Source organism: Hyla sarda, chromosome 7 (genome assembly GCF_029499605.1).
Source record: "Hyla sarda isolate aHylSar1 chromosome 7, aHylSar1.hap1, whole genome shotgun sequence".
Lineage (NCBI taxonomy): Eukaryota > Metazoa > Chordata > Amphibia > Anura > Hylidae > Hyla > Hyla sarda.
In genome coordinates this window covers 138,098,486-138,113,737 of record NC_079195.1, presented here as the reverse complement: position 1 = coordinate 138,113,737, position 15,252 = coordinate 138,098,486, and the positions used below count along the sequence as shown (strand labels likewise).

At 43.2% G+C, this 15,252-nt stretch overlaps 1 protein-coding gene across 2 annotated transcripts in view; it reads right to left on the bottom strand.

Moving 5' to 3' along the window:
• BMPR1A (bone morphogenetic protein receptor type 1A) overlaps positions 1–15,252 on the bottom strand; it is a 139,892-nt gene that overhangs the window by 69,576 nt on the left and 55,064 nt on the right. The window lies entirely within an intron of this gene.

Sequence of the window (15,252 nt, the reverse complement as noted above, 5' to 3'; positions counted from 1 at the left end):
GGAGGGGGGGGGGGGGGCAAAGGATTCCTGTCATTTCCAATTTCACTGGCTAAGGGGCACGCAGCCTTCGACCTGTGGCCTACTTTTCACACATCTGTGACTTTTCAGTAATTAGGAAACAAAAAGGATTCATCACCACAAGGGAAGGGAGACAGGCTGACAACAGGGGGGAACCATATTACACACAAGAAAAAAAGACGGCGAGATCATGTGCTGCAAGATAGGCTGCAACATACAATGTACTTGGCACTTTTAATAAAGAGCGGAACAGATCTTTGGATGAGGAGGGTCAGCACGCACATGAATTTCTGAAGACTCTGCCACTGCAAACCCAGTGGTTAGCTGCCACATGATTACACAATCTTTTTTTAAAAAGGGAATGTATCCCTAGATTTTATTGAATCAAACCAAGTACTAAAATATGTTTTTTTTTTTTACTTTTTATTTTCCGACTATTTTTTTCTTTATACATTATTATTGGGACTGCCATCTTGCCTGTATTTAATGGCATATCACTGCTTTACTGCAAGCCTCTGGCAACAATGGACAGGACCTGTCCCATTCATGTACACTGGAAATGTTACTGGACATTCTCTGTGACCTTTGCAGGGCAACCCTGAGGTCTGAGCTTTAGCTAATTATTATGGTGTCTTATCACTTGCAGCCTCAACCTTATGGTCACAAACAGTACAGGAAGTCTCAGCTTAGTTTTAGGCCTATTGGCTAAGACAAAACTGCAAGAAGTATTTTAAAAATACATATAGTAAAATGGAAAATTAAAAAAAACTCATCACCAAAATAGTTAAAAATATATGTTTAACACAAAAACTTGATTAAAGCGACATTCAAATCACGATTGTGTGATATGGCTGCCGCATCCGGCGTGGTAACTTAAAAACCGACCACTGCCATATCCCCATTCATTTACCGTATTTTTCACTCCATTTTTCCACTTTTTCTCCCCCAAAAGTGGGAAGGAAATGTCTGTGCGTCTTATGGAGCGAATGTGTGTGCAAGTGTAGGGGCGCATAGAGGCATGTAGGCAGGATGGCATGGGCCAGCGTTGGGGGGGGGGGGGGGAGGGAGGGCAAACCAGGTAATTGCCTAGGGCCCCCCATCCCCCACGGGTGCCCCTGCCGGCTGCTCAGTAGGGGGGAGCAACTGTTTTAAAGTTGAAGTTAAAGATTAGAAACCCGCCTGCAGCCACTTTAAAACAGTGACCGGTGGCGGTCCCGGACACTTCAACTTTTTCCATGTTCCATATTTCCTTACCTGGCCGTGCTCAGCAGGCTCAGGTAATGCGGCGGCTCTTGGGGGCTGTGTGGATAATATGACGAGTGACGTCTCCTGCCGGGTCCTCTACGTGGCGTCAGGGACATCACTCATTTCCTGCAACGCCGGTGTAGTGAAGAAAACTGTCTTGAATCGTTCTGTGTCCGCGGCTGCAGGAAATGAGTCACGTCCCAGACGCCGCGCAGAGGAGCTGCAGGAGGTCTTGTGGGCTGTCATATTATCCACACAGCCCACAAGACCTGACGCATTACCTGAGCATGCCGAGCGCGGTCAGGTAAGGAAATATGAAAAATAGAAAAAGTAGGGGGAGGGGGGGGGGGAGCAATGAGCAGGATAACTATACTGCAAAACCTAATGTGGGGGAACTATACTGCCAACCAAATTTTTTTGTTGGGGGGGGGGGGGGGGGGGGACTATACTGCCAAATTTTTTTGGTGGGGGGGGGGGGGACTATACTGCCAACCAAAAATTTTTTTTTTGGGAACTATACTGCCAACCAAATTGGGGGGGGGGGGGGGGGGGACTATAATGCCAACCTAATGAGGGGGAGGGAATCTATACTGCCAACCTAATGTGGGGGAGGGATCTATACTGCCAACCTAATGTGGGGGAGGGATCTATACTGCCAACCTAATGTGGGGGAGGGATCTATACTGCCAACCTAATGTGGGGGAGGGATCTATACTGCCAACCTAATGTGGGGGAGCTATACTGCCAACCTAATGTGGGGGAGCTATACTGCCAACCTAATGTGGGGGAGCTATACTGACAACCTAATGTGGGGGAGCTATACTGCCAACCTAATGTGGGGGGAGCTATACTGCCAACCTAATGTGGGGGAGCTATACTGCCAACCTAATGTGGGGGAGCTATACTGCCAACCTAATGTGGGGGAGCTATACTGCCAACCTAATGTGGGGGAACATGTGCTCCTGACCTATAAGGCCCCCCCGACATGTGCTCCTGACCTATAAGGCCCCCCCCGACATGTGCTCCTGACCTATAAGGCCCCCCCACCCCCGACATGTGCTCCTGACCTATAAGCCCCCCCCCCCCCCGACATGTGCTCCTGACCTATAAGCCCCCCCCCCCCCCCGACATGTGCTCCTGACCTATAATGCCCCACCTGACATGTGCTTCTGACCTATAACGCCTATAATATTTTTTTTTCTTGTTCTCCTCCTCTAAAACCTAGGTGCGTCTTATGGAGCGAAAAATACAGTAAATGAGCCGAGTCAGATAGTGACTCCAGTCGGCTAATTTTTGTACCATATCCAGTTTAGTTAGCAGACCAAAAACCATGATCTGCCAGGGTTTTTAGCCCTGCAATAAAATTAATACAGTTCAAAAATGAGCCGACCGGAATCACTATCTGACTCGGCTCATTTAAATTAATGGGATACGGCATGGGTCAGCCGTATCCCATAATCATGATGTGAACACACCCTTAACCCCTTAAGGACCAAGGACGTACCGGTACGTCCTTGGTCCTGCTCTTCTGATATAACGCGGGGTTACACAGTAACCCCGCGTCATATCATGGCGGGCCCGGCGTCATAGTGAAGCCGGGACCCGCCTCTAATAGCGCGCAGCGCCGATCGCGGCGCCGCGCGCTATTAACCCTTTAGCCGCGCGCTCAAAGCTGAGCCGCGCGGCTAAAAGTGAAAGTGAAAGTTCCCGGCTAGCTCAGTCGGGCTGTTCGGGATAGCCGCGGCTAATCGCGGCATCCCGAACAGCTGACAGGACAGCGGGAGGGCCCCTTCCTGCCTCCTCGCTGTCCGATCGCCGAATGACTGCTCAGTGCCTGAGATCCAGGCATGAGCAGTCATGCGGCAGAATCGTTGTTCACTGGTTTCTTATGAGAAACCAGTGATCAACATAGAAGATCAGTGTGTGCAGTGTTATAGGTCCCTATGGGACCTATAACACTGCAAAAAAAAAGTGAAAAAAAAAAAAGTGAATAAAGATCATTTAACTCCTCCCCTATTAAAAGTTTGAATCACCCCCCTTTTCCAATAAAAAAAAAAAACAGTGTAAATAAAAATAAAAACATATGTGGTATCACCGCGTGCGGAAATGTCCGAATTATAAAAAATATATCATTAATTAAACCGCTCGGTCAATGGCGTGCGCGCAAAAAAATTCCAAAGTCCAAAATAGTGCATTTTTGGTCACTTTTTATATAATTTAAAAATGAATAAAAAGTGATCAATAAGTCCTATCAATGCAAAAATGGTACCGTTAAAAACTTCAGATCACGGCGCAAAAAATTAGCCCTCATACCGCCCCATACACGGAAAAAATAAAAAGTTATAGGGGTCAGAAGATGACAATTTTAAACGTATTAATTTTCCTGCATGTAGTTATGATTTTTTCCAGAAGTCCGACAAAATCAAACCTATATAAGTAGGGTATCATTTTAATCGTATGGACCTACAGAATACATATCAGGTGTCATTTTTACCGAAAAATGTACTACATAGAAACGGAAGCCCCCAAAAGTTACAAAACAGCGTTTTTTTTTTCAATTTTGTCGCACAATGATTTTTTTTCCCGCTTCACCATAGATTTTTGGGCAAAATGACTGACGTCATTACAAAGTAGAATTGGTGGCGCAAAAAATAAGCCATCATATGGATTTTTAGGTGTAAATTTGAAAGAGTTATGATTTTTTAAAGGCAAGGAGCACAAAAACGAAAATGCAAAAACGGAAAAACCTCCGGTCCTTAAGGGGTTAAGCAAGAAGTCATTTTCTGCTGAACATTTCCTTTAATCTATGTTCATGACAATACTTTGCTGCTGGCTTAAAGTCAATGGATAGGAAAATTGTCAGCAGAAAACCTGCAGCAAAATGTGGACATTTGAAGGTACCCTGAAAGAAAGCATAAGTCCATCACACTCCTAGAACACCTGATAAATTACACACAATGGGATAGATTTATCAAAACCTGTGCACATGAAAGTTGACCAGTTGCCCATAGCAACCAGTTTGTTGATATTTTTCAGAGGCCTTTTTGAAAACAAACACTTTGTAGCATTTACTTTATTAATTGTCTAGGAAAAATATATTTGGGGCAATGGAAGGTTTTCTCAAATAAAATATAGAAATCTTCATGTATGGTGTCTGAATATCAAAGAGGCAGTCATCAGATCTGGGCCAAGATGTCATGTAAATGAAAAGCTTATAAAAGGTAAGCCAATTCATTTTCTGCTTTTTTATATCCGTCTGTCCTATTATGTAGGGTGTCTCTGGTGACCTGTGTCAAAGCAGTATTAACAAGCCTGTGAAGTGCTAATGGCTGGAAAGCCTCCTCAGCCCCTCTCTTCTTGACTGAAAGGCAGCTGGAGGCCGAGCCCTGTCTTCACATCTGAATGCAGCAATATGCACAGCACAGAATCGAGATGTGGAAACAGGGCATGATATTGGAAGCCGAGCTCAGACAGGAACCGGAGAGCAAGCAAGAAGGTATTTTATAGTCCTTAGCGCTAGATATATGCAAGGCACAATGGGGGGGCATTTATCATTGTAGGTGTAAGTGAAGCATTTATCATTGTAGGTGTAAGTGAAGCATTTATCATTGTAGGTGTAAGTGAAGCATTTCTCTACACCTTTTTTGTGTGCTGGTAATGTGTAGGAGCACACATTTATTAAAATGGTCACAAAGCATGATACATTTTTTGCAGGTCACATTTTCTGAAATGTTACTCTTCATATAAAGCTAAGCTAAGTCTAGGCTGGCTTAGCTTCCATATCATGTGTATTGTCAAAATCAGTGGATTGCAACTCAAAATCAGCAGAAATGTGTAAACCAAAAGGCGCAAAAAAAGCAAATAAACCCTGCTTGTGCCTTTTCTGCGACCTTTTCTAGACAAAAAAAAAAAAGTCTAAAGACAATGATGCATATCGGTCTGTGTGTGTCTCCCCTTGCACTCATTTAATAAAGCATATGGTGGCAGTCTAACAAAACCCTGCACTTGCCACCAATGCCATGTTAGTGCTAGTTGCTGCGGTTAACACTTCCTCTTCTGTCCCTACAAGCAAAAAGGCCTACTCTACCAATCTATGGCAGAGGTGGGTCACCACTGTGGCCACCGATTAGCTGTGCAAGTTTACCCATGTGTGGCAAGTTGAGAAGAGGAAGCACCGACAACTGGGGATCAGCAGCAAGTGAGCAAAGGTTTTTTTTTTTTTTTTTTATGATAAGTGTCCAGGGTGGCAGTCTAAGTGTTTTAAAAATGATCCTCCCGAATATTCCTTTATAGCATGGGCCATCAAACTCAGATCAACTATTTTCAAGCATTCCCATCTTAACAACTCTGTCAAGCCAGTCAGTTATCAAGCAGAAGGTTTTGTATAGAAAATCCTAAAATCGTCACAAATGCCACATGGACTGGCTGCCGATTTCTGGTTAACCAGAGGCAAAGACCATAAAAAATAAAAAATACTACCCTGTAAAATCATCTGGATAATCGTAAAACATTCCCCCACCACAAAAAAAAAAAAAAAAAAAAAAACACAATACAGTATAACCAAGGCCATACACTTCTCCTGTGCCAGCAGTGAAACCGTTAAGTCTTAAGTCATGTGCAGAACCACATTCCAAAATATTAGAGAGAAAAATAAAACCAAAGATCCTTCCGTTCTCCCAAAGTAAATAACCCCTTGTATTTACAATCCTGGAAGGAATCTGTGCTCCTTTCCTGCTACTACAGATTGGCAGGCAGCAAGATGTTGACTTCTTGTTTTCGCTATTCCAAACCCTGGGAAGAAAAGCAATTGTGTATAATCGGAGCAGCTTTCTGAATTTGAAAGTGCTTCTGCTTTAACATGAATGAGAATAGTCTCTTCATGGAAAGGGTTACACACAGAAGAAAGTGATCCAGGGTACCGAATTTCTTGAATTAACATCTGCAGCCTTTCCTCCTGGCCTAGTGCCAGCACACTAAAGCAGCAAGGACCCTCCTCTTCCTTGAGCTCCTGCCCCCAAAGGCAGCCTCAGGCGCCCTGTCTGACATGCTTTTTAAGGCGAGCTCGACTACAGGCCAGACATCCTGGCTCCACTTCCATTGTGTGCAGGGGGCTACACTGCTCCTTATCCAAGGGATGGATTAGCATAAGAATACCATCCTCCCTTAAATCAGGCAAACCCAAGAAGCAGCCTTCCCCCTCTCTCTGCTTCAACACACGGCAAGTTTCTCTTTTCCCCTTTGGTATACTTTCCCCACAAATCTGTTAATCACGTACGGTGACAGCTCCTCATATAACGCATGCCTATTATTTTAAGCCTTCACTATAGGACTGCTGTTTGGAGCCTCGGCTGGAGACAATATTAGGAACGCTGCACATTAAATGCCCCCTTGGCAGGTTTCTTACTTCCTGTGGACATTCTTCTATTACTCACAACTGTTACCTTAAGAAACAACAAACTGCAAATCACAACAGACAAACTGTTTGAAAAAAACAACATAGTTAACTCCTTATCTAGCTTCTTTTAAGACAATATTTAACCCCTTGATGGAACAATTTTGTTAGCTTACTTTATTTTAAGTGATGTGGCTGTATATTTGTTTATATAGGTGGGATAAATTGTACATTTGTTAATTTGGGTGGGATATATTGTCTTATTTTTAGAACCTCCTTCGGGTGCATATGCTATCCATGAGACAAAGAAAGGGTTAGTGTGAATAAAGCATAATGTTTTCACCCCTTTCTTACCCTTGAATACATTGATGCATGCAAATAAGTATAAACCACCAGTTTAATAAGCTGCCCACTATTTTAAATTGGAATGCCCGCTGTAGTTCATGCCAAACTATAGTGCACATTTTTCGAGTATTTGAGATCTGTGTGGATTAGTGGCATGTCACTTTACATGGAAACTATGTCCGGCTGCAGGTTAGCCCATGACTGTGGCTCATAAGTTCAATACCACAGTAAAATTGGAAGCAGTTGAGAATTGGGAAGGATCTTTTGGAAGGGTGCTTGTTAACAAAGGATATTACAAGGATCCACTATCCTGCAAAGGGAGAGGGGGGCACAATTACTGGATATTTGTGCAGCCCTTTATTTTATACGGTCGCTGGCCACACATCCCCTATTACACAGTGAGATGCAAGGCCGACAAACAAAATTTTTATGCGCCGCAAAACAAAGTGGTCATTGGAATATGGGCTTATTTACTTTAGAGTAGTCCCACGTCCTGCGGCACAAGCATGTGGGCCTGAACTTTTTTTTGCATGTCAAAAAAGATAAAATTTTTAACCAACTTTTCCAACTAGCCACCACTTTCCAACCAACAACCACTCTGCATATACAGCTCTAAAGCCAAGAAAAAAAACAGGTCTGCAGACCAAAGTATGCTATCGCAGCACACTGTGCCTTGAAAAAGTATTCACCCCTTGACTTTTTTCGTATTGTGGTGCCTCACAAGCTGGAATTAACATGGATTGTTTGAGGATTTCGATCATTTAACCCCTTGGGGACGGAGCCCATTATAACCCTAAGGACGGGAGCATTTTTGCAATTCTGACCACTTTAAGCATTAAAAGGAGATATCCAGTGGTGAACAACTTATCCCCTATCCCAAGGATATGGGATAAGTTGCAGATCGCGGGGGGTCCGACCGCTGGGGGCCCCCGCAATCTCCTGTATGGGGCCCCGACAGCTCGCGGTAAGGAGTCATGTCGACACGAAGCGGCGGCCGACACGCTCCCTCAATACAACACTAAGGCAGAGCCGGAGCGCTGCCTACGGCAATCTCTGGCTCTGCCATATAGATGTATTGAGGGGGCGTGTCAACCGCCGCTTTGTGCGGTGGTCGACACCCGCTATCTGGCCGGAGAGCCTGGCCCCCGTACAGGGAGATTGCAGGGGGCCCCAGCGGTCAGACCCCCCGCGATCTCACACTTATCCCCTATCCTTAGGATAGGGGATACGTTTTTCACCACTGGACTACCCCTTTAATAACTCTAGGATGCTTTTACTTTTCATTCTGATTCCAAGATAGTTTTTTTCGTGACATTCTACTTTATATGTTAGTGGTAAATTTTTGTCGATACTTGCATCATTTCTTGGTGAAAAAATTTTTTGGAAAAAATTGTACATTTTTGCATTTTTCTAACTTTGAAGCTCTCTGCTTGTAAGGAAAATAGACATTCCAAATAAATTATATATTGATTCACATATACATTATGTCTACTTTATATTTTCATCAAAGTTGACAAGTTTTTACTTTTGGAAGACACCAGAGGGCTTCAAAGTTCAGCAGCAATTTTCCAATTTTTCACAAAATTTTCAAAATCGGAATTTTTCAGGGACCAGTGCGTTTTTTAAGTGGATTTAAAGGGCTTTCATATAAGAAATACCCCACTATAAAAACTGCACCCTTCAAAGTATTCAAAAGGACATTCAGAAAGTTTGTTAACCCTTTAGGTGTAGAACAGGAATAGCAGCAAAGTGAAGGAGAAAATTCAAAATCTTCATTTTATACACTCCCATGTTCTTGTAGACCCAGTTTTTGAATTTTTACAAGGGGTAAAAGGAGAAAAATCCTCTAAAAATTTGTAACCCAATTTCTCTCGAGTAAGGAAATACCTCATATGTGTATGTCAAGTGTTCGGCGGGCGGAGTAGAGGTCTCAGAAGGGAGGGAGTGACAATGGGATTTTGGAGAATGAATATTGCTGAAATGGTTTTTGGGGGGCATGTCACATTTAGGAAGCCCCTATGGTGCCAGGAAGGCAAAAAAAAAAAATGTCATACTATTTAGGAAACTACGCCCCCTCAAGGCACGTAACAAGGGGTCCAGTGAGCCTTAACACCCCACAGGTGATTGACGAACTTTCGTTAGTGGGACGTGAAAATGAAAAATTAGATTTTTAACACTAAAAATGCAGGTGTTACCCCAAACTTTTCATTTTCACAAGGAGTAATAGGAGAATACACCCCACAAAATTTGTAACCCCATTTCTCTCGAGTAAGGAAGTACCTCATATGTGGATGTAAAGTGTTCTGCGGGTGCACTAGAGGGCTCAGAAGGGAAGGAGCAACAATGGGATTTTGGAGTGTGAATTTTGCTGAAATGGTTTTTGGTGGCATGTCACATTTAGGAAGCCCTCATGATGCCAGAACAGTAAATAAAAAAAATAAAAACACATGGCATACTATTTTGAAAACTACACCCCTCACAGTGGGGTGAGCATTTACACCCTGCTGGCATTTGACAGATCTTTGGAACAGTGGGCTGTGCAAATGAAAAGTTACATTTTTCATTTTTATGGACGACTGCTCAAAAAAATCTGTCAGACACCTGTGGGACGTAAATGCTCACTGCACCCGTTGTTACATTCCGTGAGGGGTGTAGTTTCCAAAATGGGGTCACATGTGGGTGTTTTTTTTTTTTTGAGTTCATGTCAGAGCCACTGTAACGATCAGCCACTCCTGTGCAAATCACCAATTTAGGCCTCAAATGTACATGGTGCACTCTCACTCCTGAGCCATGTAGTTAGTCCACAGAGCATTTTACGTCCACATATGGGGTATTTCCGTACTCAGGAGAAATTGTGTTAGGGGGTCTTTTTCTCCTTTTACCTCTTGTGAAAATGAAAAGTATGGGGCAACACCAGTATGTTAGTGTAAAAAAAAAAATTTATTGCACTAACAGGCTGGTGTAGCCCCCAACTAAACATTTTCATATGGGGTAGAAGTAGAACCCCAGGGGTTCGACGAGTCAGTCTCGGCGGGGGAGGCCAGTCGGGTGTTTTTGCCTCATCACATCCCTGTGTTCCAAAAGATGCTTTCGGAAAACAGGGACGCCTCTTAAGTCCCTACGGCCCCGCGTTTACTTTAAAAACGCGGGGACCACCGGGAACTCACGTCCCATGCGTGCGCCCATGGCAACGGAGCAGCGGAGAAGAATCAAGAAAGGACGCGCGCTGCAGTTGGTGAGTGTTTACCAGCGGCACGTCAGCTTCGGTGTTCCGACCAGTGATACTCTCGTCCTGCTATGGCCGGACCCGAGGAGCGGTGGTCGGAACACTGAAGTGGGGCAGTACACAGGCATACAGCCTCCAGCCATACTGTATGGCTGGAGGCTGTATGTCTGGGGGGGAACTATACTGTCAACATGTGTGTGTGTGTGTGGGGGGGGGGGGGGGGGGACTATATTACAGATAATGTGGGGGAACATACTGCCAGCCTAATGGTGCGGACTATATTGCACCTAATTTTTTTTTTTTTTTTGGGGGGGGGGGGGGGAAACATACTTCCAGCCTAATGTGGGGGGGGGGGAACACTGCCTGCCTAATGTGGGGGGGGGGAGGAGACACTGCCTGCCTAATGTGGGGGAACACTGCCATTGTTGCAAAAAATGACATGAGAGTGGCACTTGCCAAGGTAAAGCCGTGCATTTCTGAACTGGTCTTTGAAAGACAACAGCAGAAGTCACACTGATTTGCAGTAAACATTCATTATGTTTTTGTTTTTGTGTGAAAATCATGTTTTCATGGTTTTGTTCTTTGTTCTTAATGGTTTTGTTCATTTTGTGCACCTATGTATAAATATATACCTCCTATGTTTTGAATTTGAAAAAAATCCCATTTTATTTTTCCAATTAAGAGGGGTTCGGTGAATGCGCATATGAAACTGGTGGGGTTCAGTACCTACAACAAGGTTAAGAACCACTGGACTAGGCCATTCAAAACACATTTACATGTTTCCCCTTAAACCACTCAAGTGTTGCTTTAGCAGTGTGTTTGGGGTCATTGTCCTGTTGGAAGGTGAACCTCTGTCCTAGCCTCAAATCATGCATGCAGAGTGGTACAGGTTTAGCTCAAGAATATCCCTGTATTTAGCACCATCCATCTTTCACGCAACTCTGACCAGTTTCCCAGTCGCGGCTGCTGAAAAACATCCCAACAGCATGATGCTGACACCACCATGTTTCACTGTGGGGATGGTGCTCTTTGGCTGATACGATGTGTTGGGTTTGCGCCAGACATCGCATTTTCTTTGATGGTCGAAAAGTAAAATTTTTGTCTCATCAGACCAGAGCACCTTCCTCCATACATTTTGGGAGTCTCCCACATGCTTTTTTGCAAACTCACAACGTGCCTATTTTTGTATTTAGCTGAAAGTAATGGCTTTCTTCTGGCCACTCTGCCATAAAAGCCCAACTCTATGGAGCGTACGGCTTATTGTCGTTCTATGTACAGATACTCCAGTCTCTGCTGTGGAACTCTGCAGCTCCTCCAGGGTTACCTTAGGTCTGTGTGGCCTCTCTGATTAATGCCCTCCTTGCCCAGTCCATGAGTTATGGTGGGCGGCCGTCTCGTCAGGTTTGCTGTTGCGCTATGTTCTTTCCATTTGGTTATGATAGATTTGATGGTGCTCCTGGTGGTCAAAGATTTGGAATTTTTTTTTTTTTTTTTTTTTTTTTTTAATAACCTAACCCTGACTTGTACTTCTCAACAACATTGTCCCTTACGTGTTTGGAGTGTCCTTCATGGCAGTATTTGGTTACTGATGCCTCTTAGGTGTTGCAGCCTCTGGGGCCTTTCAAAAAAGGTGTGTACATATAATGATCATGTGACACTTAGATTGCACACAGGTGGACATCATTTTACTAATGTGACTTCTGAAGGTAATTGGTTGCCCCAGAGCTTTTTATGGGCTTTCTAACAAAGGGGGTGAATACATACACACATGCCACTTTTCTGTTTATTTCTTAACAAGATTTATATATTTTTTTTCATTTCACTTCAACTTCGAATATTGTGTTCTGACCTATCACATAAAATTCAGATTAACAAAACATTGAACTTAAGGCTGTAATGTACCAAAATGCAAAAAAAGTCAACTACAGTTCAGCATCTGAGAAGAAACAGGCAAATACAAACAGCAAATGTTACTATGTTTTATAATAAAGCCAAAAGGTACTGCGGGTGTTTGTTTACATGGGAAGGAGGCATATTTTCAAAACAGAGAACTGGAGACAACTGCATTAAAGAGTACCCGTCACCAAAATATTTTTTTATATTTTGTTAATCAATGTATTCTAACAATACATTTTTGTTAATCACATGTAATTAGAAAGTTGTTTCTATCTTCTTTTTACTTTTAAAAAACGACCACTAGAGGTCTCCCTACATGTCCCAGCGCATAGAGTTCAGACTCTTGCCGGCCTGGCAGCAGGAGTCCGAAATCTCAGTGCAGCCGCACACTTAAGAGCACATAGGCAGAAGCAAGCGCTGGGAATGCAGCACGGGCATTCCTGACCTGGCCAGCCGCTTCATCAGGCTGCTCACCGTTGCAAGGAGGGCTCCTCTCCTGAGTCTGATTGAGGTCTTCAGCAGGGAGCAGTAAGGTAATGGGCATATATATATTTATTTTTTATTTATTTTTTTATTTATATACACACACATTATATATACATACATACACAGTCATGGCCGTAAATGTTGGCACCCCTGAAATTCTTGAAGTAAATGAGGTATTCCTCACAAAAAAGGATAGCAGTAATACATGTTTTGCTATACACATGTTTATTCCCTATGTGTGTGTATTGGAACTAAACCCAAAAAGGGAGGAAAAAAGCAAATTGGACATAATGTTACACCAAACTCCAAAAATGGGCTGGACAAAATTATTGTCCCCCTTAAATATTTGGTTGCACACCCTTTGGAAAAAATAACTGAAATCAGTGGCTTCCTATAACCATCAATAAGCTTCTTACACCTCTCACCACGCGGAGGTGGCTTCATTTCAGATGGGACCCTAACACTAATTTCATTCACCTCTACTGGACATATGGCCTCTGACTGGGTGACATGCTGGATCCACAATCAAATTACAGGAGTTTTTTTTTTAAATTGATTGTGGACCCAGCATGTCACCCAGTCAGAAGCAATATGCCCAGCAGAGGTGAGTGAAAGGAGTGTTAGGGTCCCATCCGAAATGAGGCCACCTCCGCGTGGTGAATGGAGGACACGGTTTGATCAAAAAGTGCGCCAAGAGCCTCCATTTTTTTTGTCCAAGAGTGCTGCTGCAACCTTTTTCGTTTAATCCATATATGCCACAGCAGCGTGCACCCGTGTATTAGGTAGTTGTGCTGGCTACTTTTCTTTTTGAGATATAGATAGAGAATATATTATATTATATTATATATATATATATATATATATATATATATATATATATATATATATATATATATAATCTATCTATCTTCATTTGTCTATGAAGTGCGCCCCGACAAGCATCAGATGATGTCACACTTGCCGGGCCACTCCCCCTTCCTCCCTCGCTCACAGCAGGATCTTGAGCAGCCACAGGGGATTGAAGAGGGGGGGGGGGGGCATTTATAGATATATACAAATAGAGACAGGGATAGAGTCAGTGAGAGTCAGGGACAGATGGGGATGGGGGATTAGGGACAGTTTAGTGGATAGGTACTATTTAATTAATAATTGTTTTTAGCATGGGCTCGTACAATGAACCAGGTTTATTGTTCCAATGCATTTATATTAAAAGGCAACTTTGCAAAGTCCTATCCACAAATCTATACAAAGTTTATGATTACGTGTTACCACAATAAAGCTGTGATGTCTGCTTAGCATACATATGCTAGAAAAATCTCCTGTCATACATGTTAATCATGTCCATATGTTTCCCATAGGCTGAAAGGCCATTGTGTCATTCTAACTCTGTTGGGCCAGTATACAGCAAAAAAACAGATGGACAAGTATAGACGTTATGTGGCATACAATTTTATTTCAAATGGATCTATCCGTGACACATTCCACTCTAAGGGTGCATTCCCACCTGGCGTATACGCAGCGTATTCCACACTGCGCAAAATTTGTGACAGCAGCGGGAAATACACTGGGAACTCACCCTAAAGGCCCAGCTAACACCACAAAGATTCTGCCTGCAGCAGCCTCCCATCCAGACAATCAATTGGATTACGGCATACAAACGAACATGTTCAATCTTCTGGCGGGATCTGCCAGAGAAGTGCAGTTTGTCAATGAGACAGACATAAGTGCTGATTTCTGAAGATTTTAGAATGACGGAGAACCACTAGAGATATTCGGCAAGGAATTTCCTTGCTGAACTTTCTTAATGTGAACATACCCTAAAGGATATATTGTAGAAGGTATACATTGGTAGGATCCCTGGACACATACATCAGAAAGGCCAAAATGACATCAAAAGAAGAACAATTCAGCGTGAATATGACCTTACCCTGTAGTCATACCTCCTTGTGTTACCAATGTTTTTTGAGCAGCTGTTAATTGGGCAAAGTGCTATGGTAAAAACCCATATGAAAAAAAAATGCCTTAAAAAGTGAATCTCGTCAGTGTCCCCTACACTAACCTGTTGGTACAGGCAGGTACCAAGGAAGGAAGCAGGAATCGGGGATAGGTAAGCATCTTTAGCATCAGTGTCATAGAGCACAGCATACACAAACAGGGTAGTGCAAGTGACACTGATGACCGTTTTCCTTTAAGGCAATTTATCAATAGGCATAATCAGTGTCCATGAGCAGCACCAAAACACAGCTTTCTATGAACTGCAGGCCTGGCTGCCACCCTCTGTCAGTGTCAAAATCTGTCCAAAGCAGTTGTAAACTTCCAAAGAAAACCTCTACTGCCTTGGACGGTCCTTTAATGAACAGAGGTGGCAACACAGAGCAGGGTGTCTGACTAGAATGTCTAGACAATTTCCTCAAGAGTATACAGCAGGCTACACGTACTAGAAGGTTTGAAATGTTTAAATCTGGATATATTTCGGTCACCAGTTAATTCAAATGTAATAAATGGGTGAACTACAGTACCCAGAAAGATTGTCAAGACAGCATCCTCTACGCCTAGAGTACATCTATATGAATGTGGATTCTTTAGTGTATGAGCAATGAGAAGATTGAACGTTGAGGAAGAGGTCATGATAAACTCACAAAAC